General features: G+C 39.0%; 1 long non-coding RNA gene across 1 annotated transcript in view; it reads right to left on the bottom strand.

Annotated features, from left to right (window-relative positions):
• The window catches only part of LOC140634764 (uncharacterized), a 31,080-nt gene extending 9,724 nt beyond the window's left edge, over nt 1-21,356 (bottom strand). Inside the window, exons 1-2 of the long non-coding RNA XR_012032146.1 lie at nt 20,902-21,356; nt 17,570-17,655 (exon numbers count right to left, since the gene is read on the bottom strand). This is a non-coding gene — a long non-coding RNA (uncharacterized lncRNA). The remainder of the gene's footprint in view (nt 1-17,569; nt 17,656-20,901) is intronic.
• Between the last annotated feature and the right edge of the window lie 6,453 nt (nt 21,357-27,809).

The raw sequence follows: 27,809 nt of genomic DNA, 5'->3' as shown, positions 1-27,809 counted from the left end.
AAACGAAAGAGAACTTCCGTCTTCCTCTGACCCGGCTGGCCTTCGCAGCTGGAATGTGCTGGGAATCACTTCTGGCACTGAAAAGGTTAATTGTCTCCTGCTGCGAAGTAGAAGCTGAGAAAAGGGTCCCGGGCAGGGGAGGAATTATGGTAAATGAGGTTTTCTTTATAGTACTGCTCATTCTCAACATGCTGAAAGGGCATTAGTTCACAGTCACTTTCCCTGGAATTACCAAATCTGCTCAGAAGCCTTCATTAGGATATTAAACAAGACTTAATAAGTGAAAGTGATTTGCATCGCTGATAATCGTGGGCATTAATCAAGACGGCTTCTGTCTCTCTCCCTGCAATATGGTTCATGTTCCATCGCAAAGCCCCTTTAATTCGGGAGGGCTTCTTAAAAGGGAAATATTACATTTAGAGAGCCTTTTTTTTTCCCCCAATGATTTACTTAGTAACGATCACTATAAATAATGTTCTACTCCTTTCTCAGCTTTCACCAGTGCAGCAATGAAGGCTGCGAGGTTTGTGGCGGTGATACAGCCCCCTGTGCTCCCATTTATCAGACACAGGTTGCCCTTGTTTTAAGAAGCGCTTTCGTCTTTAAAAAGAACGTCAGGGGATCCCTGGGTGGCTCAGCGGTTTGGCGCCTGCCTTTGGCCCAGGGTGCAGTCCTGGAGTCCCGGGATCAAGTCCCGCATCGGGCTCCCGGCATGGAGTCTGCTTCTCTCCTCCTGTGTCTCTGCCTCTCTCTCTCTCTCTCTCTCTCTCTCTCTCTCTATCATAAATAAGTCTTTAAAAAAAAATGTTAAAAAGAACTTCACGTGTGACTCGAAAGCGAATGGCCGGGCGTTTGCAACTTCTCCCCTAAGTCCCACATGGTGGCCCTGTCTACGCGGCTCCTCCTCCGCTGACTCACCTCTACGCGTCTCTAAGTTAACTTCTGTGCCCTGTGGAACCCTTCCACGTGAGCAGCAGCGAAAGGAGGCAACCTGCTAATGGTGGTTAATTAAAGGAGGAACAAATACAGAGGAAGCTATTTAAGAGGGCATCTTGCTTGAGAGGGCAGCTGTCTCTTGTTAAAACCCGTGGCTTCAGACCCAAGGGAATCCCATCCAGAGGAAGCTTATTTTATGGCTATTAGAAGACAAACAGTTAATAACAGTTTGGTTTAGGCAAGCGAAAGACCAAGGGTTGTGTTTTGTTGTTTTTCTCTCCTTTTTCTTTGTTTTCTTTTCTTTTCTTTTCTTTCTTTTCTTTTCTTTTTCTTTCTTTCTTTTCTTTCTTTCTCTCTCTTCCTCCCTCCCTCCCTCCCTCCCTCCCTTCCTCTCTCTCTCTCTTTCTCTCTCTCTCTTTCTCTTTCTTTCTTTCTTTCTTTCTTTCTTTCTTTCTTTCTTTCTTTCTTTCTTTCTTTCTTTTTCTTTTATACCTGGTTTTTCAGCTTCACAAATGGATTCTTTTTCAAGGCTTTCCGAACAAAAGGTCAAGGCAATCTTGGTCCTTCTCGTGGCTTTCTCACAGCTTGGAGGACAGGTGTTTTCTGCATCTAGAGTCTGGGCCAGGAGAGGAGATGGAAAGTCTCCATCTGGGACCTGGGCCTACAATTTCCATCGCGGGGTTGGGGGGGTCGGGGTCATGTCCCTCCCCTCCATCCTACCTCCCTCTGACAGCCGGGCCAGAGCCTCTGGCACTTGGGAATGGATGTCTTGCATCTACGCGTGTTTCCTCCACGCATGCACACGCAGACATTCCGTACAGATGCACATGCACGCCCCAAAGTCGTGGGAGCCCTGAGAAGTTTGAAACCTCCCAGTGCTTCTGGCTGCGGCTTCTGGGCTGCTTAAGGTGGGCCCGTGGACATTCTTCTTCTCCGCCTTTCCCCGGACAGCCTCATTGGTTATTATGTCTCCGCTAAAATTAACTCCACGGTAATTTCTGGAGGCTTTGGAGTTTATTGCTGGAAAAGAAGGTCATTTGCTGGCAGTGACTAGGGACATTGTTGTTCGTGTGCACCGGGGCTCAGCGCACTCTTTAAATGGGGTCCAAGAGATGGGCTTCTGTGAAGCAGAGACTTGATCCATCCTAATGAACTGCAGCGTGAATTATATGCCCCACTTCACCACCTCCTCGCGACGCTAATCTGGGATAGTCCACGTGGAACCATCTATCCAGAAGGAACAAGATCTCATTCCCAACGGAGGACTCTCTCGCTTTTTTCTTTTTTCCCTTTCCTTGGTTGTTTTCTTTCTTTCTTATTTTCTTTCTTTCTTTCTTTCTTTCTTTCTTCTTCTTCTTCTTCTTCTTCTTCTTCTTCTTCTTCTTCTTCTTCTTCTTCCTCCTCCTCCTCCTCCTCTTCTCCTCCCCCTTCTTCTTCTGCTTCTTCTGCTTCTCCTCCTCCTCCTCTTCTTCTTCTCCTCCTCCTTCTTTTTCCTCTCCTCCTCCTTCTTTTTCCTCTCCTTCTCCTTCTTTCTTTCTTCTTTCTTCTTCCTCTTCCGCTCCTCCTCCTCCCCTTCCTCCTCCTCCTCCTCTTCTCCTCCCCCTTCTTCTCCTCCTCCTCCTTCTTCTTCCACCTCCTCCTCTTCTTCTCCTCCTCTTCTCCTCCTCCTTCTTCTCCTCCTCCTCCTCCTTCTTCTCCTTCTCCCTCTCCTTTTCGTTTTAGATCTCCAATTGCGAAGCTCTCTAGCCGGCTGCCGGGACAGCTCCTCATATTCTATGAGACATCACCCTGTTTTCACCCACTACCGATATAATGGACTGACCACCCCTCCCTGGGCCCTCAGGAAGGGTCAGCCATTGTGTTGGGAGATTTACAAGCACTTTCCCTGACCCTTCAAAGAAGATGTTGTTGCCCTTAGTTTACAGATAAGGAGTTGCGCTCAGAGCCGCGAAGCAGCAGGTACAAATTCACACAGATGTTAACATGATGAAGCCAGAAGTTGAATGAGGGACCTCTGGATCTGTTTGATGCCCAATCTCATGCATTTTTTTCAACACCACCCCATCCCCTGATGCTGCTTTTGGCTGGAAAGAATGATGATGGGCATGTGGAGAGGCAATGGCATTCTCCTTGGGACACTTCCGTGAGTGTGTGAATGCTGGAAATTTGGGTGCCACTTGATCTCACAGTTTTGTTTTTATTATCACAGTCTGACGTTCCTTATCTCTTCTGATGAAAGAGAAAAGCCAAACAGTCACAAGCATGTTTCTTGTCAGAGCCCCAGGAACAACATGGCAACTTCTGTTGACTTAGTTTCAGAGCCAATAACCAAGCAAGGTCAGATACCTTAAAAAGCAGAGTTCTCAAGTTTTTCTTCCCCCAAATGTTTCATAATGCTAGCCAAAAGAAAGAAATCTGTGCAAGCTACACAAATTTCAACGTTCAGATCTGTATTTACTTGTTAATCCTCTAAAATATTAGATACAATCACATTCAGTAATAGAAGAGATGAAAATTGAGTCTGAGGGTGAACTAGCTCCCATCCATTTTCTTCCTCCCCCTCTACTAGCCACAAGTGGGCTGTTAAAGTTCAAATGCATTTTTATGAGTAGAAGAAAGATAACACAGAAATGACATATAAATTAGACAACCATACTCCATTTTTTTTTTTTTTTTAGTTTCAGGTACACGATATAAAGATTCAATGATTCTCTACATTTCTCAGTGTTCACCAACATCAGATTACTCTTAATCTCTTTATTCCTTTACTACTACTTAATTTTTGAAGGATTGTGGGGAGAAGTTAAGAAAGGGTTAAAGCCATTTGTTTAAAATAAACTGAGAGGCCTAAACATAGAAGTTACACATAGCAGTGGAACACATGCATTGATCCTCTGCTTCCTTCAGAATCTCCACTAATGTAACAGAAATAAGTTTTGGGGCAGAAGGTGGGGGGAGGTTGTTTTTTGCTTTTTTTTTTTTTTTTAAGGAAATAAACCCACAAGGAGAAATAAAATGGAGGAAAAAACCAAAATAATATTTTGGAATCTGGAAAGCAGATGTTTATGTAATAACTGACAGCAGATTCATGAAAACTGCTTACCCCAGAGTAAGGCAGCCACAGAAGTACCTGATTTAATTTATTTTTTTAAAGATTTTATTTATTTATTCATGAGAGATGCACAGAGAGAGGTAGAGACATAGGCAGAGGAAGAAGCAGGCTCCCTGGCAGGAGCCCGATATGGGACTCAATCCCAGGGCCCTGGGATCACAACCAGAGCTGAAGGCAGATGCTCAACCACTGAGCCACTCAGAAGTCCCCAGAAGTACCTCATTTAAACTCAGAACCAATACAGATTTACCACTTGGTGGAACAGGTAGCTCTGGAAGTAGCACTGAAGGAGGATTGGTTGAAAATCTATGTCAGAAGCACAAATCTCCACCTTTCTCTGCTAAGCTCAGCAATTGCCCCTTCCCACACTAACTCACAGAAGAGAGAAGTCTTATCCCCTAGAGAAGGCCTCTGGACAGAGGACAGCAAGCACATTTGAGGTTGGGGCACTGTCAAGAAAACAGAAGGACTAGGAGAAGGTTCATGCAGTAAATGCTGAGACCCTGTAGCCCTGCCTCCTCACCCCTCTTTCTTCCCCATTTGGTCCTCAGACTACAAGAGGCAGGAAATTGGAAGACTCTTCCGTAGAGCTTCTGATCAGCCCCAGCGGAAGGACCTAAAGATACTGACTTCTGGATTTCCCCAAAGAAAAGTCCCAACTAGCTCACCCTACAGGGAATGCCTCCTGGTACAGAGCTTTCTTTTCTTTTCTTTTCTTTTCTTTTCTTTTCTTTTCTTTTCTTTTTTCTTTTCTTTTCTTCTTTTCTTTTCTTTCTTTTCTTTTTTTTAAAGATTTTATTTATTTATTCATGGGAGACACAGAGGGAGGCAGAGATATAGGCAGAGAGAGAAGCAGGCTCTGTGTAATGAGCCCCACGTGGGACTTGATCCCAGGTCCCTAGGATCACACCCCGGACAGAAGGCAGGTGCCAAACCCCTGAGCCACCTGGGCGTCCCCACGGTTTTCAACTGGAGTTTTATAGCCCCATTCTAGAATCTGAACAGACAGCCAAATGTCACCAGACATCAGATAAAATCATCAAAAGTAGATTCAGAGAACAAAAGCCAGGATAAAAGCAACTTGAAGGAAGCAGAGACCATACTAGAAGAAATAACAAACTCCCTCCACAAAAGCATTAGTGTCTTCACAGAGATAAAGGAAACCTGAACAGGACACTCTATAAAAGGAGCTTTGAGAGGCACCTGGGTGGCTCAGTCGGTTAAGCATCTGACTTGGGCTCATCTTCCTCTTCCCCTCCCCACTACTCATGCACATGCCTGGCCTTCACTCTCTCTCTCTCTCTTTCTCTCTCTCTCTCCAATAAATAAATAAAATCTTTAAAAAGATTTTTTTAAATTATTTTAAAGGAACATTCAAAGAACAAAGAGAGAGAGAAGGAAAAAAACCTTGGAAATTTTTAAAAACTGATGTCAGAAAAAAATTATCAGCGGTGTTGAAGGATAAAGCTAAGATAATAGGAAGAACACAAAGACAAAAAAAGAAGAAAAATAGCAAATAAAAATTATAAAATTAAAAGATCAGTCCAGTAGGCCACATAGCACAATAATCAGAATCCCCGAAAAAAGGGAGAACAGAAAAAAAGTGATGGGAGAAAATGATTCATAAAATTATTGCTATTTTCCAGATTTACAGGATCCTGGGGTACTCCCAAGGATGAATAAAAATAGATCTCCATCAAGGAATGCCACTGTAGGAATGTGAACTGGTGCAGCCACTCTGGAAAACTGTGTGGAGGTTCCTCAAAGAGTTAAAAATAGATCTGCCCTATGACCCAGCAATTGCACTGGGGATTTACGCCAAAGATACAGATGCAGTGAAGCGGCAGGACACCTGCACCCCAATGTTTATAGCAGCAATGTCCATAATAGCCAAACTGTGGAAGGAGCCTCGGTGTCCATCGAAAGATGAATGGATAAAGAAGATGTGGTCTATGTATACAATGGAATATTACTCAGCCATTAGAAACGACAAATACCCACCATTTGCTTTGACATGGATGGAACTGGAGGGTATTATGCTGAGTGAAATAAGTCAATCAGAGAAGGACAAACATTATATATTCTCATTCATTTGGGGAATATAAAAAATAGTGAAAGGGAATAAAGGGGAAAGGAGAAAAAATGAGTGGGATATATCAGAAAGTGAGACAGACCATGAGAGACTCCTAACTTCGGAAACGAACAAGGGGTGGTGGAAGGGGAGGTGGGCGGAGGGTGGGGGTGACTGGGTGACAGGCACTGAGGGGGGCACTTGATGGGATGAGCACTGGGTGTTATGCTATATGTTGGCAAATTGAACTCCAATTTAAAAAAAATATGTAAAAAAAATAAAAATAAAAAATTGAAGTAAAAAAAAAAGGAATGCCACTGTAAAATTTCAGTGCACTGAAGATAGACAAAATGCCTAGAAAGTTTCAGAAAGAAAAACCAGGTTTTCTACAAAGAATGAAGCATCAGAGTAATATCAGACTTCTCCATGACTACTCCAAAAGCTAGAAGACAATAGAGCAATATCTTCAACGTTTTGAAAGAAAATTATCCCTAACCTGGAATTTTATGACCAAACTATGAACTAAGTGTCAGGATAGAATGAAGACACTTTCAAACATGCAAGATCTCAATGCATTTATTTTACTTACACCTTTGTCCAGGTTATTGCTGGAGGATATGCTCCACTAGAGTGAAGGGTTAAAAAAAAAAAAAAGGAATCCAAAAAATAGTGTATTCAGCCCATGAGGAAGCTGGAGAGTATCCCTAAGAGGATGGTGAAGGGAGAATCCGAGATCATACCTCTTTAGCCATTTGGTCCAGATGGGAGCAGAGCAGAAGACTCTGGAAAAGTCTCCCTCAAGAAGATGAAGTCCATACAATGCCTAATAAATTTGCAAGGACTGAGTGGAGACTTACAAATCTGGGAGGAAAATTGGGCAGATGAATTAGCAATAAGGATATAGAGCACTCAGTAAGGTTTTAGAAAAGGCAATAACAAGAATATACAAAAGACTGTGCCAGAAAGAAAATTAATCCTAGAAGAACACAGGAAGCACTGGTGAATTAATTTGCAGTCATAATAATGTAAACACTGAATACTGATATAACCAAGATTATAGGACTACACTGGAAATTTGAAAGGATAAGAAGTATGTGCAGGGTGAGTAGTGATGGGGAGAGGAGGAAATCCTCATTTCTATAGTGGAAAATCAATAAATAATGCCTAAAACTAAAATACCAAGGAGTAGAAATTAGAAATAGAAACATATCCTATGAATATATGCAGGTGAGTCTCAAGAGAGTCAGTTTTCAGAGTTGACAATACATCCTGGAAAAAATTGAAAGTGATGGAGATGATTCTGGGGACTTGCAAGACTATTTGGCCTTTGCAACTCTGTACCTGTATAATTTTGGTAAAAATTAAAACTAGCTAAAATGTGAATACTATTTTGAAGAGATATATTTTTAAATTTCTCCTGCTAAGCTGGCTGGGTAAAGTTATTCATAACATGTAGCCTACCACACTGGAGGACAATTATTTTTAAACCACATGTTGTGGCCAATTAATGGATTATGCAATTGACTTAGTAAGTAGTCACCAGCAAGTTTGGAAGGGAATGAAATGGAGTAGTGGCAAACATCACTTCTTTACAAGTACCCATTCACTCTTTCTTCTTCCAGAAATATATCCTGAGTTTTAGCTAGACAAACTAGGATAAATTTGCAGGTACTGCCACATGGTTAAATTTGGGCCAGTAAGATGTGGGAAGAAGCAAACTGTAAGCGACATCCAGGCTGTGCCCTAAAGACAAAACTATTTGGTCTGGACTTTCCCTTTCTCTTCTCTGTGGGCTAGAATGTAGATGTGTGATGAACTAAATCCAACCAACTTGATAAGGACAACCATCTAGAGAGAGGAGACCAACAAAATATAAGGAACTGTGTCTTCAAATGGCTTATCAGGCAAAACCATCCAGCCAGTTGTCAACTGCTTATCACTGAATTATTTCATAGGATAGTAATAAACTTCTATCTCATTTAAAGTTAGTCTTTGGATATCTGTGCTATAGCACCTGACATGTGCCTAGGACATGAATAGAATAGAAAACAGAAAAGTGCACCCCTTGTTGTAAAGGTATGTACTGTTTTGTGCCAATTTTTATTATTTATGTGCTTGATTATATATGTGTTTACCTATATTGGATTGCAGTTTAAAAATTCTACTGCCTCTGCTTAGGGTACAAATCTCTTATGCTCAATAAATGTTGGTTAGTTAAACAAAGTCATAGTACTTTTGAATGAGGTCTTTGAGCAGAAGGGAATGTGAATTTATAGGCTGTGTGGCTTTGGGCTAGTGAGCTGGGCCTCAGTTTCCTAACACACACACAAATAATCAAGCTTGAGTAGATGATAGTTATGTCCCTTTTAAGCCTAAAATCATGTTATTCAGTTGACTTGTGATTCAATTCAACATTCCTTATCTTTGGTAAGAATCCAAACAGCCAGGAAAACCACAGGTCCTTTATGTCACAAGCTGGGGAGGAAAGAGATAACAGAGAAAGTCAGGTGGGTATGGCTCATCTTTATGTGGCTGCTATTTGAGTAAAAATTGCCTTACCCAGATTTGGAAGATGCAGTAGAATGAAAGGCTGCTCTATGCTGTAGGAGGTAGAAACCTATGCAAGGTTGTGATACCCTGACTAGGCAACATTACAATGACAACTGAGCCCCAGATCTTGAAATTTGGGGAAGTAGGGAGAAATAAGAAAGGGGCCCCACAGGCATAATAGGAATTATAGAAAGGTTGCAAAAAATACAATCAACATTGAAACAAGTAGGAATGTTAAGCCTGGAAGAAGGCTGGGGGCATTGAATAATTGTTTCTTAGGAGGAGCAGTGCAATTCTAAATAGAGAGATGATCAACATCTTGTTGCTATAAACCAGTGGCTTCCAAACTTTTTTAAATTTGGAAGCAGAATACTTTCTCCCAATGAAATCTTATGAAGTACCCCCAACACATACAACAAAAAATGCTTTTTTAATTAGTGATGGGGGCCCCTCTATCTTGTAACCATTTCAAGCACCTTTTCTGGAACTTTGAAGTGTGAGGAATACAATTTTAAAGAAGTCATTCAAATCAGTGCTTTTCAAATATTTTTCACCATGATACACAAGACCATACCCCTTCTCAGTACACCACACATGCGCGCACGCATACACACACACACACATACCCCTGAAACAAAGTTCCATAAGACAATTTTACATTTTGCTATTTCATTTTATTTTACTCCTTTTTTAAAATGCCAACCATGATCCACTTAATCTATTTCAACCCATTAATGAATATGCTGCAGCTCACAGTTGATAAACAGGGATCTAGACTGAGAAAAGATGGATACGAATTGTCCAAAAAGTTATATTAAATTTCTTCCTTATGAATGTAATTAATTGGAGTAAGTAATCATAGGTGACTATGGATTTGTCCCCTTCGAAATCCTAACAGAAGCAACTGTTTCTCAGGAATAACTTAGGTTGGAAGGAGTTGAATGCTGGGCTGTTTCTTCCACCTATGGAATGGGGGCCCCACAGAGGGTGGATGGATAGTGGAGACCTGAGTGGACACTGATGCTTCTCAACAGTGTTGACAAGAGAGATATTACATAAAAGGCCCATTAGATTTGCCATGTAATTATACAATGATAGAAAGTGAAACTAAAAAGAACATAGAGACTATAACCAAATCAGTTTAACCCTGTAAAAGAAATGCTCCTTTCAATAATCCTTCTTTATTCAACAAGCCATCTGAAAAAAAAATGTAAATCAATTAAAAAATAAATCATTTAGGATCTGGAAAAGAAAGACAAGATAAGTCTTGTGAGCTATTCACAAATATCTATTTCATAGTTCATATGGAAAAAAAGGATCTGGTGACAACTAAGAAGTCATGGACTCTTAAAGATTTTTAGTTGATACACAATTTTTGTTGATATACAGAATTTTAGTTGATATACAATTAAATGGGGACTTTTCCCCCATACTAACAGGAGAAACAATAAGTGTACAAATATCTCAAATAATAATAATAGCTCCTTTTCGTGCTTATGACTCCATGTTTATGGAATGCCTCAAATGAACCAATTAATATGGAACTGGAATAGTTGGAAGGGCCCAGACTGCAGGGCGCTGGTACAGCCCAAGCAACCCTTTGCCTTCATGAGCCAGGGATTAGGAGATGCTGGCTCTCAGGGAATTAGCAATGGCAAGAGCTAGAGAATTCAAAATTCAGTGAGGAGCACACCACACTTCCAGCTCCTGTAAACAGAATGTCTGTGCACCCTTTGTAATTACTTTATAGGCTATATTTTAGAAAGTAACCAACGCTATGTGACTTGATCACAGAACCAAATACAATAGATGGATCCAAGACAGGGCCATGTCCTAGCCAGATGAGGGAATTCATGGGCGTGCTAGTCAAGAGGGAGTGGGAATTAGCAAGACCACACTCCACGGAGTCCTGAGTGCTACTTGTAATTTTATGCATTCAGAGGGTTTTATTCATTTACATGCTTATGTCACTTTTTATAACTTTCATTTGGTCCATCCCATTGTATTACTTCTTCCCAAATAGCTCCTTAACTTTCTTGTAAGGCTTGAAACCAAAATAACTCCTAGAATATCAGGTGCCCAATAAATGGTAAATCCTTCTCTTCTTCCCATCTAAAGTAATATTTCAGGAAAGTAAGGTAAATGAGATTGTGTGATCGTGACTTTACCTGGCAATTCATTCTACTGCTGAGGAGGAAAAGGTGAACATTTGGTGGGTCTATGGCACCTGTGAAAATGGAGCAGTCATTGAGGACAGGGAAATTGACATGATAATGAGCTCATTTGTATTCCCGTTTGCCGCCTTCCACTGCCTTACTCTCTGACTGCTTAGCCAAATCCTTTTGATAGAATCTGACACGGCCTCTGAAATCTGGAGGTTTCTGTTTTTCTGTTAAGGTGATCCCCAGACACATTACGATTCACCATTTCTGCCATTATCTGTCCTTGGAGAGAAATTAAAAGAAGATGGGGAGCACGTTCAGAGAAATGAACTTCGGGAGAAACATTAATACTCAAAAGTGGAAAAACTTCCTTAATTCAAACTAATTAGGCATGAAGGTCAGTCTGAATGAAAGTCCATTTTGGGTAGAAAAATTGATTTGTAAAAACCGTCTCAAATCCTTTTTGGAACAAAATGGGATATAAACTAAATATTTTTTAAAATATGAATGGTTGTAGGAAACTAAATATTAAATCATTTTCAAGTAGAGAACCTACTTGAATGGATTGCTAAGGCCACATGATATTATACAGTAATTGTTCATATGCAGACGATTAAGGTCCTAAGTCCTTAGGCTCTGTTGTTTATAAACAACAAAAAGCAACAGCAGCAATATTTTTTTTGTGGTGATTCTTAGCTTGGGCTGTTCCCTAATTACCCGGATAATTTGTATCTTCACAATACAGAAGATGCCCAGTCCCCCTCCAAACACCCTCCTTTAGGACACCTGTGAAAGAACAGGAAAAGGATGAGCTTGTAACTTCGAGAAAAGCTCCTACGTTGATTCATACATACACCCTCAGCCAAAAACATGAATTGACTGAATGCTCATTTATAAGACATTTATAAATGTCTTATGAACACTTTGCCCTGAAGATCTCACAGATGGGGAGTCTCGAGAGGTCACATAGACAGAATTTGGACTATCTGGTTCCAGACTCAGTGCTTCATCCTTTAGCACCACATGCTGCATAAGATAACATCAAGGAAGCCCAAATGCACCTTCCAGTTAATATGGTTTAACTAGGAGCTCAGAGATGGATGCTGATCCCAAATAAAAATGCGCTAATCCTCAGATGCTGAGAGGACTGAGCTCACACCAAGCTTCCCTGGGATGTGCAGGGCAGGGAGAGCATGTTGTTCCCAGAGGAAGAAAAGGCAACACCAACGTTAACCAGCCTGCAAGCCTCTCTTCCTACACATGTGGTAGGAATTGTCACCTACCCCAGAGCTATATTTTATACCTGAACAAGCCTTTGTCCGAACATGCGGTGTTTCCTTGCTGGGACACATCTGGCCCGCTCCTTGAACTGGAGCTCTGAGATTAGCTGGCCAGATTCCAACCAAGAAGGCTTTTTATCTTTCTCACGGTGACAGGCAGCATTTGGAAGCCCCAGAGATGAAGCTGGGAAGGATGTCAATGCTATTGTGGATGCTGTTAGCGCTGTTATCCAAGACATTCCTCTTCCTCAGGTGCCACTGCGTCCACCACACGGTCGAGACCCCTGCAGTGGTCTCGATCACCTGTCACACCTCATCTCAAGCTCAGTGGTCTTCAAGAGCCCCACCACCACCAACTTGCCACCCCACCACGGCTCACCCCATCCATCATCTCTCTAACCTGAGACATGTCTCCAGAAGAATGAGGTCCCAGGAGCAGCTTGCAGGGTGGCCGACACACAAATTCAGGAGACTGGCCCAGGTCTGCCTCCTGCCCCTGGGCAAGGCGCTGGAGCTCTCAGAATCCCCGTTTCCTTATCAGGCATGATAATACTTGTCCTACCTCACCAGTCAGTGTTAAGGATTGAAAGATCGTGGCTTCGAGAAAGCGTTATGGGTATCAGCCGTGGGTTCTGATCAGATGCGATCGTATAGGCCAAGACAGTCATTCATTGGCTGGAGTTCCTATCTTTTCGGTGTTTTCCATCTTCACTAAATACAAGGGAGATGATGATGGAAGGTATGTTAATCAAGTTAGTTGGTTACCCATATTCCATGGGCTTCGAATCTACTTAATGATCAAAGATGCCAAGAGGATGAGTGTCATGTCCCAGGAGAATGTCCCAAAGAGAGCATGACCTCATAATTGACCTAACCCTCCCCTAATGCTTCGCTTTAATCCCATTTCTCATCCTTCTTCCTCGGCGAAAGGGAACACCTAGGCAGTCACTACCCACTGTGAAGGGGCACCTCTCGAAACTGGAGACACCAAGGGCCTCTATCCGCCTCACCTCCCATTGTGTGATGCTGTAAAGAGAGACATGCTCTGAAAGCCTCTGAGACCATCATGCAAGGCAGGAAGTCAGAGGGAGAGAGAACACAGAACTGGGGGTGGAGAGCCCGACACCCACCCCGCCTCTGCTGCCAACCGACCCCTCCTCACACAAGTCACTTTCTTTGCTGTTCCCCAGTTGTAGCTTCTACACTGTGAGCAGGTCCACCAGGTAATCCCTGAAGTCCCTTCAAGCCAGAAGATTCTGTGATCCACACCAATGCTTATTAGTGATGCAGTCATTGCAGTGCTGCTTATTGTCTTTACAAAATCATTCATAGCTGCGACATCCGTTTCATATATTGCCTATCTTTTTGGTAATGAAAATAATCACAGTTCTCTGATCTGTAGAAGGAAGCCTTGGGGACTCTATCCACACCTGTAGAGTGACTGAATCAGGGTCATAATTACGAATTACTGGCTCAGTCTCAGAGTGTCATCTTTTCCTATCTGCGCAATGACACAATGTGATCTGTTCTCTATTTCTCTGTCTCTCCCTTCCTCCCCTCACTCTCCCCTTCTTCCTCTTTTTCTCCCTCTGCCAGAAAAGAGAGCCATCTTGGGGGGTTTTTGCTATTTTGGAGCTTGAAGAATCCTCAGATATGATCCTTTCACACCACCACTGCTAAATAGAACGATTTGAACCTAGATACAATTTTCTTTTCTTTTCTTTTTTTTAATGTTCTATGTTCTTCAAAGTGATTTTTCTTTCAAAAGGGTATTTTCAACTGGTCATTCTCACCACCTTCTTATGCACCTCTTAATTTTCTATGGGACAGATTTATACACTCCAGATGCTGAGCTGGAGCTGCTATAATTCCACCTGCCACATCTGGCTCTTTGGCACGCTAGGCCAGAAGCTTCAAAGTTGCATCTCTGCACTGTACGTGGTTAGACTGCTAGCTGCTGCTTTATCTCCTTGGATGTAATTTTCCTTTGATTCACCTATAATTCTGAAGAATTGATGCATTTGTATCCATTTTGAATAAGGTTCTATACAAATGTTGCATTTGATCTCTGAGCGGACCGTTTTATTTCCTCGTATGTGGCCTCGCCTTTAATTCAGGCATGAGCCTTCGAGCAACTCAGAACCATGGTGCCCGCTCCCCTGCACAAGCAGTTTTGTTTGTTCCAAGTGCCCTGCTTCTTGTTCTTGGAGGAAAAAAGAAAGCGATGAAGGCAGGGGAGCCATTCATTCCCATGCATTTCAGAAAGTGGCGGACAGACAGCGGGGCTCAGTGACATCTTCTCCTCTCGTTTCTCATTCAGGTGCTGCCTTAATATTTATGCCCCCTATTTTGGCAAGCAACCAGATTTGTTGGGGAGGTACAGACCATGAAACATGAAGTGTTACTACAGAGCATCATTCCTCAAAGTGTGTTCCAAAGAATATTCATCAGCTAGATACTTTGAATAATCCTTGGCAAAGATCACAGGGTACATTAACATACTAAATGCCCTGAGAAGTCCTGAGGCATAGAAAAATATACACATCTGGTTGTCTTAAGCAAAATTTCCCAAATTTGTTTGAATACAAACCCTTTTTTCATTTCACAACCATTAGCCTTCCACCAGAGCCCAGTCTGTGGGCACTATTGGGAAGGAATGTTCTTAATTTGCTTTAATGAGTACCCTAGTCCTGACTTGGCCCAATAGCTCCTGTAGGCATGTTGGGTTGCTGGACATTTACTCCGATGATGGTGACATTGTTCAAAGCAATTGTGATCAAAGGAGGAATGTGGCTGAAATAGTAACCAATTTTCCTGAGCTCCTCAAACACTAGCAAAAAAAATAAATAAATAAAGACAAAAATAAAAAAACAAAACAAACCCTTGCTTCAAATACCAGATGAATCCCAGAATAATTTTCCCCCAAAGAAATATCATTTAAATAAAGTTAAGTAAGGAATAAAGGTATGATATCCTAAGACAATTACTTGGGGGAGGAGGGGTCAGGTTTATTTGAATGCCTAATTCGGGTTCATTTACCTCAAAGCCTATACCGATCTTTTTACTTGCTCATCCAATCGTCAGTATGTAAATATAGCTACAGAAGGCCCTAACCTTCCTGAATTTAAGATTAACAAATTCATTTATTCATAAGAGACCCCTAAAGGTCCATGCCATGTAGTATTTTTTTTCCAGTTTGCCAAGACCCACTGATAACTGGGAAGCATATCGCACATCTAATGAGTGAGCCGAAATGACTATCAGCATCCAAAGATCTATTCAGTTTGGTTCTCTTCTTTCAAGGGGCAAATATTCTATGAAAATTATAGAATTTTCTGACTAAGCTGAGTTTATATTTAGGCTTACTAGTACAATAATACAATGTGATATAGAGTGGTCAAAACCCACTTTTAAAATAAATTTCTTATTTCTAAAATCATTGAGGAGACGAGAAGAGCTTAAATGTTTCTGTTATCCATTCCTGCATATTATTTAAAACTGTATTGTGAATTCGGGCTCTATTCCTCACAATTTTTTTTTAATTTTTTTTTTTATTTATTTATGATAGTCACAGAGAGAGAGAGAGGCAGAGACACAGGCAGAGGGAGAAGCAGGCTCCATGCACCGGGAGCCCGATGTGGGATTCGATCCCAGGTCTCCAGGATCGCGCCCTGGGCCAAAGGTAGGCGCCAAACCGCTGCGCCACCCAGGGATCCCCTATTCCTCACAATTTTTAAGTCATTTCTCTGCTTTGTAATTGATATTTATCTATTGTCATTGGTTCATCTCCCATCATTTTTCTATTTCTTATATAAAATTAGTAGACCACATCAAATTAGTAGACCTTGTGATAACTTGAAGTACCAGGAACATATTAAAAGGGATTTCTGCGCCAAACTACATGACCTCTGATATTTGTCCCAACACATAGATTATATTGGCCTCCAGTCAAACTTCTTAATAGTTTTTACAAAGCAGTAATAACAAAAGTTTTCAAGATCAATTTCCTATTTACCCCACGAAACTCCAGAAAGTAAGTTCAGACACTATAAATTTTCAAACCCCGAACTTTTGATATAAGGAGTCGCAAGGCATGAACTCTACCATCAAGCAAGTAATGCAGATGCTGCTTCAGCTATTGCAGCAACCCAAATGAATATATTCACAGACTCTAGATCACAATGACAATATCTTGTACATGCTTTACGGTTTACAAAATACAAGTCCGATTTCCTGGGTTCAAATCACATCGCTACCATTTACTAGCTGAGAGGTCTTGGGCAGGTGACTTAACTTTTCTGTGCCTCAGCTCCCTCATTTATAAAATGGAGACAATAATAGTACAACCTCATAGGGCTGTTGCAATGATTAGTGAGCTAATAAATAGCATGCAACAGACACTGGTCATTTTCTGTTGCTGCTGCTGTCATCAGCAGCATCATTAGCATCAGCACCACCTAAGCTGATTTTCAAAAGAACTGTAGCCCACCAGGAAGATACTATTACATACCTAACATATGACAGAATTGAGATGCAGGGAACTCAGTGACTTGCTAATGGTAACACAGCTAGTAAGAGGCAAAGTAATGTCTCTAAAAGGCTCCTCTGACCAAGCGGACCTCTATCATCTATGGGGTCTGGGGCAAGAGTACAAGGGGGGGATCCCACATACCATAAGTTAAACATTTTAAAGTTGTAGATAAAGCTAAAAAAATTTTTAATGCAATATGTTCCAGCCTCTTATCTTGACAAATTGTTTCTTTGTAATGACATAATGGAAAAATACATGTAAAACTTAAATTTATATATACCCACAACTAGGTTAAATATTAGATAGCAAACTGCTACTGAGCATGTCTAAATTGATGGGACAAAAAATATTTGGGTTAGTAATAAATATGTGCACATTGTATATATTATATGCAACCATGAAATTTATTTTTCTTACCTTTGTTTCAGGAAAACCATCAATTGTGTTGTTGTAATCAAGATTGTCACATAATTTGTGTACTATTTTTAGTAATACCACATTAGACAACCTTTCCTGAGTCATTGTCACTCTTAAAAAAATGTTTTAGGGGTGGGGAGGGCAGTGGGAGAGGGAGAGAATCTTAAGCAGGCTCCATGCCCAGCACGGAACCCTACTTGTGGGCTCCATCTCACAACCCCGATGTTACGACCTGAACCAAAATCAAGAGTTCGTCATTTAACCTACTGAGCCACCAAGGTGCCCCTTAATTTTTTAAAATAAATCTCAAATGGAAAAACTTTGTGGTAGTAAATGGACTTGCCGGTAAAAAAAAAAAAAATGCTTAAAATAATACTTAGATTCAGAAATGTCCCATGAATTTTATGTATCATGTATAAAGATTATGATGATATCATATATGAAAATTATCTCTATTGCAGAAAAGACATGAAATGTTTTAAACTCATCATATATATTGTTATCACTCACATTGCAGTTTTCATCATTTCTTATGGCAGTATCCAGAGCATTCAAGTATTTTTTAAGTCCTTTCAAATGTTTCAGTGTTTGGATACCTAAAAGAAAAAACAAAAATATTGTAATATATTGCTCAATTTATTAAAATATTTTTTGAATTGCAACTATATCTTTTTCCTTTCCTTCTTTCCCATAGTCATGCAAGTTTTTCCTTTTTTGTTTCAAATTTTTTCTTTTTTATTAGAATGTTAGTTTTGTTGTAGCTATCACATGTAGCTTCTTTCAATAAGGAAAAGATATTTCCTCTATAATTAAAAAAGATAGTTTTAGGTATTTGAAAAATGAAATATCCAAAGTTAGATCTATTTGACTGTTTTGTAATCTTTTCTGACATTAGCAATTTACAATTTATACCAAATAAACTATGCATGTCACAAATACAAATTTTATTTTATTTTGCACTAAAGTCTACAATTTGTTTTTTATTTGAGGACTTTATATTGTTTTGCTTAACTCTTCTAGTGAATCTCATGTCTGGTCTAAATTAAATCTAATTAGTTTAACCTATTTAGTTAACATTCCCTTTGTGAGTTTGACAGTAAATCTAAGGTCAAATTATATTTTTTTTCTATTAAGATGGTTCATCTTTAGACAGATTTAGAAAATATAATACATGATTTTTGAAGCATCCCCAAGAATGTCATTGTTATCAATTGATGTCATGTTTCCTAGTAACAAATTCAAACTATGCATGCAACATGACACAAAGAATGCATCTGGATTTTCAGAAATATTGACTTGTATGTCTTTTTCTAACCAATCATGTTAGTTCCATTATAATAGGCTTCCCTTTGACAGTCTTTTAAATCAGTGCCTAACATTCAAAGATGTTTTCTCCAGTTCTTCAATTAAATCTGTGTTCCAGATATAAAATAAAGAAATTCTCATTTATTTTGATTTCCTTGTTTTCTTCCTTTTTTAGTTCAACAATTATATGTGATGTGTTAGATTTCAACAAGATTTTGGTTTCTTGCATAATATTTTCTTTTTCTGCTTCATGTATGATTTCTTCTGTCTTTTTATAATTCTTTGTAGTGGTCAGCTTTTGCCATAGCAACAAACAACCCCCAAACTTCAGTGCTTTCCAAGAATAAACACCTACTTTCTTGCTCACAGAGGCCTGTGGTGGGGCTGTGACCATGCCAGGCATCTGTAAGGTTTTCTGACTTCCTCTGGACTCAGTTTGGCTCTACATGCCTTCCCATTCCAATAGCAGGACAAATAGCATCCACTTTGCAGAGCATGAGGTATTCATAGGGGAGACTAGAACATCAAGAGTTGGTACAGACAGAGCCAATCCATTCAAGGACATTTAAAGCTTCTGCTCAGATGTGGCATATATCATGTGCGTGTATTACTCCCAATCTTCTGCTAAGGCAAATTACGTGCCAAGCCAGAAGTTAATAGGATGGAAGAGTACATTTCAACCAGAGGAAAGCAGGGCAAAGGCAGAGACTGAAAGAATAACTGTGGACAAATAGTACTGTCTACCAAGACCAACTTCTTGATCACAAATATTTACTTTCTTCCTTAGACCCAAAGTATTCAACCAAGTCTTCAGGCTTAAAGAGGGGGATCTCATCATATCCATCAGTCCAGTTACAGTTCTTGTTGATCCAGAGACATACAGACTTAAAAAAATATTGTTCTCCTCACCAATGTTCAACATACTATGATCAAACAGGAACAGGATAACTCCAATAAATACTTCTGTTTAGAAAGGGAAGGAATGGGAGGTTCCAATCCACACAATTCTAAAATCCCACTGAGCAAATATTGTGAGTTCCCCCAATGTAAGGGTCAGAATTAATCATTGATCATGCCCCATTCTCACTCCCTACGAGTACTCTGCTGGCTTTTTAGTCTCCACATCTCTTGCCTCAACTTTCTAGAAGTTCTGCCCTCATCTATTATCACCCTTGACCATATTTGGGTAGGGCATAAAAAAACATGCTCTCCCAGTGGTCAAGCAGTTTCCTAAGCCTACTTACTATCCCTATAAAGTAGATTATTTTTTCAATCTCAGTCACAGTCTTTATTAACCCATGTTAAAGCACTTTTGGTAAGAGGGTTATTTTAAATGTTGAAGGGTTTTGTGTGCTTTTCATCTATTTGGTTGCAGTCAACTTCCAATGCCAATAACCACACCCACAGTTCCTTTCAACCTATGTATCTCTGTCTACATATCTTTCTCTCTTCATGACAAGTACCTAAAGCTCCTAAAGCTCATCAGGCTTCGTTAGGTGCAACCATGCTGTTCTTTTCGTTCTCATTTATTTTGTCAAACTGAAATAAACTACTTGGGAATAGATTATTAATCTAAACTGACACTTGAACAAAAGGCGTGTAGGCCATGTTCTAAATGTGGTCTTGTTCCCAGGCTGTGTGTCAATGATATCACTCCCCATTTAGCCCTTGTCCTCAGGTTAAAATGAGGACTTCCTCTTGGAAGGAAGTGAAAAAGAGTAGCATACAGCAAATCCCAAAATTTATGAATCCTCATTTTTTCCTTTCATTTCTCACTGCAAACAGACCAGTTTGTTTCTTAGTTCCTTTCTTATAGTCTCCTATCAAATGCAACCAATAACAACCAACCCATGCTACCAACATTTTGTTTCAAGGCCCCTTCACACAAATTAGTAGATACATTTTCTATCTATCACAGTGTTATGACACCAATGTATAGCATAGGTTACCAATTTTTCTAGCTTCTTATTATATCTTCCTTAATTACTGAAGCAATGCTATGCATTTGAAGGTTGTTAGGGCAGAACCCAGTCTTGGTACCAATTTCTGTATCCATCAGCTTTTGTTGTTGCAACAAGCGCACAAATTGCTTATAACACACACATTAATTTCTTGCTCCTGTTGCTTGAGGGCTATGAGTTAGATACCATCCTGCTGAGTTCTGCCATTGGGATCTGACTGGGTCTAAATGTCTTCTGTCTCTGGGAGCCCGGATGGGTCTACAGCTATTTGTCCTCACAATGGAAGGCAGATCAAACGAAGTGAGAACCAAACCATACAAGCATGTTTGAAGATTAGCATGTACCCAATGTCGATGATATCCATAAGCCAAAGTGAATCATTTGGCTAAACTCAAAGTCAGTGGGGTAGAGAATATGTCCTGCCTATAAGATAACCTAAATAATTAGGAACAAATAATATAATCTATCACACCCATTAAATTAATGATCACACTTCGAATTCTTCATTCCAGATCATGATTGTTAGTTTGATTGTTTTTTTATGTACATATACATAACCGTCATTAAGTTCCTTACTTGTAATGACAGGTAGGAGAGATCCTGATGATGATAGAGGACAAACTCCAGAACCTGAAGAAGCGCCAGTCACAGGCATATTTCTTGTGCCAGTTTCTATATCTCTCTTCATGCACCAGTTACTAACATCTTACAGAATGGCACTTCTCTACAAGCTGCACTTCTGTACAATATAAACCTGAGGGGATATTAAATATATGGCTTAATAGCAGCTATATGAAATAGCATAACAAGATAAATTATAAGCCCTTCCTACAGGTGGGATATATCCTCCCCCTAAAGGTTTTCAGGCAAGACTGGAATTTACAGGGGTGCTACAATGAATGAGAGGTAAACAGACATACAGATAAGTGGGTGGATGTGCCAGAGAGAAACACAGGAGAAAGGTTAGAGAGACACAGAGAACACTCACAGATAAAAGGAGGACATGAGTACTTATGAAATTCTAGAGAGGAAAAAATTTTAAGAAGGTGTTGATCAACACTGAGAAATTTTGCATTGAATTAAAGTAAAATAAAGAATATTAGGCCTAATCAGCAGAAGCCTATTGTCAACATGTGGATAATTTTCCAAGGAGATAGAATAAAATTCCAGTCATATCCATCTTAGTATTGAGTTGTTCAGCAATTCTGAAATTAGGACAATAGACATGATGAGCAAATGTTGCCATTTATTGGGGGGAGGATGTGGCAAGATTAAAGGCTTAGGAAGAGGGCCCTGCCTGGGTGTTCTCTGTACTGAAGGCCATGATTTGTGCAGGCTGACAGGAGAGCACTGTGAACATAAAGATAGACAAAAGGCCCAGAAGACACCACAAGCGAATGTGGAAATCTAGAATGTTAAAACATGCTTGATCTACCTCATAGTTTTGCATGTGCCCTGTCCAGGGAATATCCTTAAAAGCTTTAACCTTTAGTTGTGTTGCAGGTGATTAGAGCAAGGCATAGCTAAAACACAGGCAATCACAAACTACATTATCTCCAAGTTCTGCTGTTTCCACCTCCACTATGAGGAGAGTTTCAATATAAATAACCTAAAATACCTCAGAGAGATAGAGAAATCATGACCATTATATTCTCTGGCCCTCACAGATTCAAAATCCTCTTCACACATCCTATTAACCAGTTGGCCCAGAAAGACAAAGGCGGACTTGCTAAACCATCATTGTCCTTACTGAAGAAAAACCCTTGCTAGATATGAAGCCAGAAGTGAAACCTAGCCCTCACAATTCATTCTACAGGGCAGCCAGGGTGGCTCAGCGGTTTAGCGCCACCTTCAGCCCAGGGCCTGATCCTCAAGTCCCAGGATTGAGTCCCACATCAGGCTCCCTGCATGGTGCCTGCTTCTCCCTCTGCCTGTGTCTCTGCCTCTCTCTCTCTCTCTCTCTCTCATGAATAAATAAATAAAATCTTTAAAACAAAAAAATTCACTCCACAGTTGAACAGACTTACTACTGGGAATTCATATTATAGCATTTTAGTTCTAAAAGTTATCTTGTGCATAGTGTGACCATACAATCTATCATCCAAACCAAGATGACTTTGAGAGTAAATAGAGGATGGCTATTAGTTACTGCAGAACAATGAACATAAACCAGGATGATCCCAACCAAACCAGCATAGTTCCTGAGATGTATGTATAATGGATAGTCTCCAAGTATCCCCTCTATAGTCTATTCATATGCTGCTTCTATTGAGAGGTGAACCTATTTCCCCTCCCCTCAGATCCTGGGCCTTTTGCTTAATTTAACCAGTAGAATCCAGTGGAAGTAATGTCACTGACAGGCCTAGCTTAAGCTTGGCAGCTGCTGTTTTTGCCCCCTTGAAAGTCAGTACCCACGCCGTAAGGAAATCCAGGCCCTAAAAGATGTGAGCACCTGAGTGATTCCCAGACAACACCTTGTAGAGCAGAATCACCCTGTTAACCTGGAGAATCATTAGAAATAATAAATATATATCTTAATACATTACCTTTTGGAATGTTTTGTTATGTAGTAGTAGATAACTGGTCACCCTCCTTATAGGTAATATACTTCACCATCTACAAGCAATACTGTTTAAAATAGTATTAGCCCATAGAGAGCTCTACATTCAATTTTAGCACAATTTGACAGCTCTTACAGAACTAAAACTCAAGTGATCTGAGAACACAGGTACAGTTGCCAGACATATAAGTCATGTGACCTTGAACACAAGCAGCTACATTTAGAAAGTGATCCTCAGTGATTTCTTAGGATTTTAAAAGAAAGACCAATGTGCTAATATTTTCATTGATTTCTCTTTCTACTCTTTTTTTTCTTTTCCAATATCTTGACCAGATGTTTCTGGTAACTAGAACACCTTTGGATCTTCAAGTATCTATTGGCAAACTTGGTATCTTAGTTGTTAAGTAGTTTGAAAAGTTAGATAAATCTCTCTTTCCCAGAGCTCTTTGAAATTCGCAGCAGCAAAGTTCTGAAAAACTTGCCCATTAGCAACACAGCAGGTGAGTCCTGCTGGATGGTCATGACATTCAGTAAGATGATTGTGGCAAGGGAGAAATGGGGAACAGAGAATAGCCTCTGTTGAGATAGGAGACCCTGAGACTCCTACTTGTCTGAAATTTCTAGAAACAGCAAATAAAACAAAACTCTGAAAGTCCTTGGAAAGCTTTCAGAATCCAGCTCTCCTCTTCAGAAGAATGGAGTTTTGTCAGGGAGGTAATAGCATTCAGAGACAAACTGTGTTATGATTCAGATTCAAATCACTTCTGCTAGACCTTAAGCACAGCAAAGCACCAGTATTCAGTCTAACAAGGAAGGGAGGCCAATATGACCCAGTGAAAAGTTTTCATGTAAGAATATTTTTAACAAGTTATATCCTGGTTGTTTGCTCTAAGGGAAGTCCTCAAGCAGAAGTCATTTAAGTAAGGCTTTTAATGAATAGATAAACATCATTTGAGATTAGCTGAGAGAATGGGTACCTCTCTACCTGCTCAATGAATCCTTCACAAATAGAAAAGGAAACTTGAACACATTTTTGCTATTGTCAGAATTTTCCAATTATGGATGCTTGATTTCTCCCAGTTATTACTCTTCTAGTGACCCAGTCTAAAGCAGACAACAAAAAGAACTAAAGAGAAATAACAGCAATTGGTCCTAAAGCAATTTGTGTACTGTCAGTGACCTTCAAAAAAGGCATCGTTGTCCTAAGCTCTTTGGGAAGAAGCAGTTCAGAATGCATATGTTTTGTTTTACCAAGAAAATAGTCACCGCATTATTTTTGTCAACATGTCACCTTAATATATAGGTGTTGCCTGTTAATTGAGGTATGATGCTCTGAAGTTGCAGCATTGAAAGGTACTCTGGTAACTCTGCCTATTATGTATGTTTCCACTCTTTCCCATATGTATCTTTTTTCTTGGTGCTTGCCTATTAGATCAATTTTTTTCATTTGCTTCAGCCAGAGAGCCCTTGATAATTTGCACATTCACTCTATTCAGATTATAAGACATAAAGTCACTGAATTTGAGGATAGAGCAATATAAATGATACAAAAATGAAACAGGAAAAGAATCACAAAAAAGGATAAACAGATTTTCAGTTGCTGGGACACTATACCAAGTGGTTAACATATGTGCAATTGCGGTGCCAAGGAAGGGCAGAAAAATATTTGAAGAAATTATGATCAGAAATTTTCAAATTTGGTGAAAGTAATAAATCCAGTGATCTGAGAGTCTCAACAAACAACCTCAAGCAAGGTAAACAAAATAGAAAATTATATTAAGGCATAACATAATCAAATAGATTAAAAACTAGTGGAAAAGAAAAAGATCTTTAAAAAGATTCAGTATAAAAAGACACATCATAAATGAAGGACTAAAGATAAAAATGGCTGCATACTCTATTACAAAAACAATGAAAGATAGATGACAATGCAATGACATCTTTAAAGTGCATAAAGAAAAAAACCTGTCAACCTAGAATTCTATATCCAGTGAAAATGACCAACAGAAATTTAAGTGAAATACAGACTTTTCAACATGAAGCATTTCAGGACAAAAGAAGAAAGATCCCTGAAAATAATAAGTATGTGGATTCACATAAAATATATTTTTTCATATTTTAATTTCTTTAGAACATAGTTGGCAGCTTATAACAAAAATAAAAATGTATTGTGGGATTTATAACATCTGTAGATGTTTATTTCTGTAGAAATAAAACATATGTCAAAAATAGTGCAAATTTTGAAAGGATGAAGTGAAAGTATATTGTCGTGAGGTTTTTACATTATGTATGACATAGGAAAATATTATTGGGGAGATATTATTTGAAAGTAGACTGTGACAAGTTAAAATACATTAGGCAACTCCTAAATCTCTAAAAACAAATAAAATGAAGAGCTGTAGCTAATGAGCAAGTACTGGAAATAAAAATTGAATACTTACTCAGAAACAGTTTCTTGAAAAAAAAAAGCAAGAAAAGAGAAAAAAGAAGTATAGTTAAATTGACAAATGATAAGCTGATATATTAAAACACAACTATATCAATGACTACATTAATTGCAAATGATCTGCATATTCCAGATAAAATGTAGAGATCATCAGTCTGAATTTAAAAATCACAGATATGAGGGCAAGCTGGCTGTGACATCTGTCACCCCATTGATTGCAAGATGAATGCAGCTGGTCCAGCTGGCTAGGCAGGTGTCCCCATCTTCTCTCACCACTCCATGGGCATCCTTCCTAAAGCTGCAAGCTTGGTCAAAGAGGATGACCTTCCCTGATAGAGGAAGACCATTCTTCATCAAGGGTATATGAGTAGCTATACTCCCCTGCTAGAACCTTCAAACAAGCCCTTAAGGTCCAATTGTAGGAGAAGGGCAGTCAAGCTTCCAAGACTCCAAACACATCCACATGAGGTGCTGCATGCAGCAGTCTGCTTTAAAAAAAAAAAGAAAGAAAAGAAAAGAAAAAGGAAAAGAAAAGTAAAAGAAAGAGAAAAATCAGGACCCAAGTATGTTGTTTATAAGAAATACATCTTAGAAATAAAGATACAAATAGGTAAAAATTAAAAAGATAGAAAATCTATACCTAGCATAATGAGAATAAAGGTAAAATAGCTATATTAATATATACAAAATATTAAAAATATTTCTGAGATAAAGAGTGTCATTTTATAATGATAACAATCTTATGCATTCTTATGCATTCACTAGGAATGCATAAATATATTAAATATATGTGCACCCAACAGATCTTCAACTTACATAAAACAAAAGCTAACAGAACTAAAAGGACAGAGACAAATCCACATCTATAAGGTAGAGATTTTAACATTCTTCTCCCAGGGATTGACAGAATAAGTGACAGAAAATCAATAAACATACAGATAACTTAAACAAAAAAATCAACTAAATAGACTTAATTGACATTTATAGAATGCTTGCCAATAACAACAGAATACAAATTCTTTTGAAGTGTATGTTGAACATGGACTCAGCCAGACCATGTGCTGGGTCATAAAACACATCTCAATAATTTTAGAAGGACTGATATCGCATAATATGTTCTCTTGCCCCAGTAGAATCAATTAGAAATCAATAACAAAGAGGTATCTGGAAAATGTTCAAATATTTGAAAATTAAATAGCATACCTCCACATGTCTATGGGTCAAAAAAATCACAAGGAAAATTAGAAAACATTTTGAAACAAATGAAAATAGTAATGTAACATTTCCAAATTTGAAGGATGTGACTAAAGCAATGCATAAAGAAAAACATATAGTAACACATGCATATATTGGAAATGAAAAGCAGTCTAAAATGAATTCTCAAATAGAACAGACAAACAATAGAGGAAATCAATAAACCCAATAAAATTTATGAAACTCTAACTTGGATTGTATTTGACTTAATGTATGTGTGTGTGTGTGTGTGTGTGTATAGTCTGACTCATTCTTTTCTTTCAAGTGATGATTTCATGGCTGGCATTTAAAGAATGCAACTATCTCATTTTGTTTAAAAAATGCTGTGGATTCTGAAACTGAATTAATGAGCTATATAGACACGCCCAGAGATCTGATTACAAATTTGGAAAGTAGAGGGCTGAGAAATTCCCTAGGATTGTGTGGGTGGAGAGGCAGGGAGAACCTTTGAGCAGCTTAACAGGAACCTTGGTGCTCTTTGATCTCAAAAGTCAAGGACAGGAACAAAGAAGGTGGACAAGTAATAGCTCTCCTTTTCCTACCCTTAAGGAGTTTCAACAGGAACTTTAAAAAATCTTTCATGTTCCAGCAATATTTTTTTTCTTTCTATACATTAGAAGTTGTGTAGAGAAACTATCTCACTGCTGAAAAGTATTACCAAGATAACAAAAACTGGCTAATATTGAATGTAGACATTGAATACTAAAAAAAAAAAAAAAAAGGAAACTCTAACTAGATTCATTGACAAGAAAAAGAACATACAACATACAAATAATGCATATGTTAAATAGACAATAAGAGAATATTATAAATAATTTTGTGCCAATAATTTATCTAACTTAATGAAATGCACAAACCCCTAGCAAGTTAAGAACTACCAAAACTGGCACTAGAAGAAAGAGAATTCTAAATAACTCTATATCAATCAAATTAATTGAATTAATAATTAAAACCTTCACACAAAGAAAATTCCAGGCCTAGTATGTTTTTCTGGTGAATCCTATCAAACATTTAAGAAACATATCACATAAATTCTATGCAAATGTTTACAGAAAATGAAGGAGGAAGGAACTTTTTCCAGCTCATTTTGTGAAATCTTGATACAACAAAGACATAACAAGACAAAAATCTATAGACCAATATCCCTCGTCAACAGAAACACAAAAATTTTTAACAAAATATTAGCAAATAGAATCAAAAGGAGCTACTTTCTGAAATGGTCAA

Source organism: Canis lupus, chromosome 6 (assembly GCF_048164855.1).
Source record: "Canis lupus baileyi chromosome 6, mCanLup2.hap1, whole genome shotgun sequence".
Classification (NCBI taxonomy): domain Eukaryota; kingdom Metazoa; phylum Chordata; class Mammalia; order Carnivora; family Canidae; genus Canis; species Canis lupus.
The sequence above is the reverse complement of the archived record's forward strand: the minus strand, read 5'-3'. Positions and strand labels throughout refer to the sequence as shown.